Below are 4,254 nucleotides of genomic sequence, written 5' to 3' on the forward strand. Positions count from 1 at the left end.
GAATTTTCCCCAGGGTATGCTGGCAAATGAAAATGCATTTAGGGAATGTGTATGGGATGCAAGCTTTGACAGGGGACAGGGGTTCCTGCTCCATAAAGAAAAGAGACAAACTATCTTTGCCTGTGCCTGGACCCTCACTGGAAGACAATGGGAGAAATCGCTTAGGTAGATGACCTGTCACAGGCACTGAGGTGGGAGTGCACAGAAAGGAAATGAGTCAATTCATTTTTCAAAGCCAGGGGAAACATAAACATAGAAAAAGTAAGAAAACCTCCATTGGTTCTTTGATACTACAGGGCTCCTGTTTAAATCGTAAGACACTAGCAGCTTACAGGTATTATAGGCATGAGGTTGATGTAATCACACGATCTGGGGGAATAATTAGGGAATCTGGCCAGGGAATGACTTGGTCTTTTTTTTTTTTTTTTAGGACAATTTTAAAAATTATATTTATGTATAGAAAATCTAACAGTATATGTTTTCTCCATAAAGTAAGTACTTATGAGTCCCCAATTCAGGCCCCAGAACTCATTTTATAATTGATTTTTAACTAACTTCCCACTCAATTGCTTATGTGAATATATGCATACATGTGTGTATTTGTGACATCGTGCAGCTGGCTCTATCCCTTTGGTGGTCTTATACTGCCACCTATCGCTTGCTAAGGAAATGACCTCAGTCGGACCTGGTGGCCCAGACCTGTGTTCACAGCAGTAGGAGGCTGAAGCCAGAGGATGGCAAGTTCAAGCAATCCAGGCTACACAACATGCCCCAGACAGGCCTGAACAATGTATCAAGACCCTCTCGAAAAGAAGAGAAAGAGAAAGAAGGAAGGAAAATGACAGCAACAAGCCAGGCATACAGAACACACCTCAGGGGAACAGATTTAAACTGTTAATAGTGGTGACCTCCAGAAAGAGATGACTGGGGAAACCGTGGTGTGGTACTGTGTGTCTGTCAATGTTTGAGCCAGAGCATATGTTGCTAGTCAGAAAAGAATGGTAAAATTTTAAAAATAAGTCTCCGATTATTAGATTTTGTGAGCAGGTTGGCAAAAGAGCAGTCCTTTCTCCATCCATTGATCCAAGTACTGAACAAGGACAAAACCAAACACATGGGGCTGGAGAGACGTCTCAAGGGTTAAGAGCACTGACAACTTTTCCTCGGGACCTGGGTTCTGTTCCGAGAACCCACGCGGCAGCAGTATGTAACTTCAGTTCCAGAGAATAGAGCGCCCTCTTCTGGCCTCCGAGGATACTGTAAACATGGTACAAGAGGGCGCCTTTGATCTCAGCACTCCAGTAGCAAAGGCAAGTGGATCTCTGTGAGTTTGAGGTCAGCCTGATTCACAAAGTAAGTTCCAGGATAACCAGAGCCACATAGTGAGATCCTGTTTCAAAAATACCCAAATTCCTTATGGTTTGTGCCTACACCAGAGGCTGATTCCAAGCATCATGCTCAGGGCCCCACCCTAAAGCTCTGCCTATCTCTCCAGAGGCCAGCTCTAACCCAGGCACACACAAGTGGGACAACCCAGCCCCCTGCTCCAATTGCCCCACCTGCGGGGACTCCAGCAAGTCTAGCAGCTGTGGGCTCTGCCCCACCCAGTCGGAGCTCCATCTTCCTTCCTATCCTTACCCGAGCCAGCAGCAGTTGCAGAGCAGCACATTGCACCCCATCCAACAGCTCTGCCTGCCTCCCAAGAGGCCTGTTCCACCTCGAAACACTCAGGTCAATCGAAAGCCAGAGACAATTAGATAGTGAAAGGCAAGCACAAGAACATAATCAATAGAAACCAATACAATATGGCAACATCGGAACCCAGTTCTCCTACTACAGCAAGCCCTGGATATCCTACTTCAGATACACATAAACTCAGTCAGATACATATACACTAACTAGGAAAATATAAAGCTTTAAATGCATTTATTAGAAGGCAGGCTGGAAGTTAATGGAAAACATTTAGCTTAAATTAGTAAAACAAAAATGCACAAAAAGAAAGTATAAAAACTAGAACAAAAGAAAGTTAAATGTATTCTATAAAATGAAACATTAAGGGAATGCTCAACAGTGCCAAAAGTCAGTTTTTGCTGAAAGGGAGAAAAACAAAATGTCCAAATTTCTGAAGCTATAGACAGAAGGAGAGAGGGGGGGGGGAGAAAGAGAGAGAAAGAGAGAGAGAGAGAGAGAGAGAGAGAGAGAGAGAGAATAGATAGGTAGATAGATAATGTTTTGAGGAAAATGGAAGTTTTAACTATTAGAAAATCTGTTCATAATGTTATTCCAACAAAGATAGAAACAGTGAAGTGGGAAATTTCCATTAAAGAGACTAAAATATCCTGAAAGCAAAATAGAAAACTTGACCTTATAAATGGAATCAGAAGTTCCTAATATCCCAGAAAATATGCATAGTTTATCAACTGTTCAAGACACAGAAAATTCAACCCTTGAATACTTAAAAGGTTTTTAAAATACCATCTTGGCTAATCAAATCCAGTGATGCATTCAAATATGCTTTGTACTGGGAATGTAAAATGACTCAGTGTTAGAACTTAACTCATCACATTAATAATAAAATTAAATTAATGGGGGAGTGCTGGAAAGATGATTTCGTGGGGGGGTGGTGCTAGAGAGCTGACTTGGAGGTTAGGAGCATGGACTGGTCTTCCACAGGACTCAGGTTCTGTTCTCAGCCCCATGTGATGTCTTAAAATTGCCCATAGCTCCAGGAGCTGGGCCCCCAGCACCCTCTGCTGGCCTTTTGAACATAGGTATACACACAGTGTACTTCTTACATACACACAGGTAAATACTCACACACATAAAATAAAACAAATACATCTTTTTAAAGCCTTATGTAGTGGCATACACCTTTAATCTCAGCACCCTGAAAACATAAGTAGGCAGATCTCTGTGAGTTTGAGGCCATCCTGGTTTATAACGTCAGTTCCATGCCAACCAAGACTATATAGTAAGACTCTTTCTCAAAAAAAGAAGGAAAGGAAGAAAGAAAGAAAGAATGAATGGAAGAAAGAAAGGAAGGGAGGAAGAGAAATAAAAGAAAAATAATTTTTTAAAAAAGAACACTCCTGAACTAAAAAGAGACTTTTCTTACTCTGACAATGGGTGGCATCACACTTATGGGTACAACGTTAGGCCTTACTCTGACAATGGGTGGCGTCGTACTTATGGGTACAATGTTAGGCCTTACTCTGACAATGAGTGGCATCACACTTATGGGTACAATGTTAGGCCTTACTCTGACAATGGGTGGCATCGCACTTATGGGTACAATGTTAGACGTCATCCTGGGGAGAAGACAGTGATGAATCAACAGGATGATTCCACCAATCTCAGCTCACCAAGGTATTTAATCAACTACCCAGGTGTCACGACCTTTTTTACAGCTGTACTTCTTGTCTCAGCCAGATTGTCACTGCACTGCAGGGTGCTCTCTGGAGGACCACGCCTCAGGAAGCCCACAGAACCCATGGGAGGGCTCCAGTGGCAGGTGAGAATAATAGCCAGCCTCATGAGATCAAGGGTTAAGCCTTGTCTCTTCCACCTAGGCTTTGCGAAATGCAAGGGTGAGCAAGGGTTAAGCCTTATCTCTTCCACCTAGGTTTTGCGAAATGCAAGAGTCACCCTGAGCAAAATAAGCCTGAGGTTTTGGAGGAGTCAGGAAGAGTATATATGGTTAGAAAGCAATAATTTGAGGAAGGAATCACAGAGGTGGCCTGGGGATACGGCTCAGCAGGTAAAGGCACACGCTGCCAAGTCTGACGAGCTGAGTTCAATCCCCAGACCACACATAGTGAGAACTGACTACAACAAGTTACCCTCTGACTCCCAGATGTGCCATGGCACATGTGCATACGTGCCCAGACAAATAAAAGAATGTGATATTTTTAACTATAAGAAACAATGAGCACTCCGGAGCAAGCGAGCGAGCTAGAGGCTGTTGGTCAGCTGGAGCGGAGCAATGGCTAAATCAAAGGAACTTGTTTCTTCAAGCTCTTCAGGCAGTGATTCTGACAGCGAAGTTGAAAAAAAGTTAAAGAGAAAAAAGCAAGTTGTTCCAGATAAACCTGTGAAGAAGCAAAAGCCTGGTGAGACTTCTAGAGCTCCGGCATCCTCCAAGCAGAGTAGCAGCAGCAGAGATGATAACATATTTCAGATTGGAAAAATGAGATATGTCAGTGTTCGGGACTTTAAAGGAAAAATTCTAATTGATATTAGAGAATATTGGATGGA

Source organism: Mastomys coucha, unplaced genomic scaffold (assembly GCF_008632895.1).
Source record: "Mastomys coucha isolate ucsf_1 unplaced genomic scaffold, UCSF_Mcou_1 pScaffold15, whole genome shotgun sequence".
Classification (NCBI taxonomy): domain Eukaryota; kingdom Metazoa; phylum Chordata; class Mammalia; order Rodentia; family Muridae; genus Mastomys; species Mastomys coucha.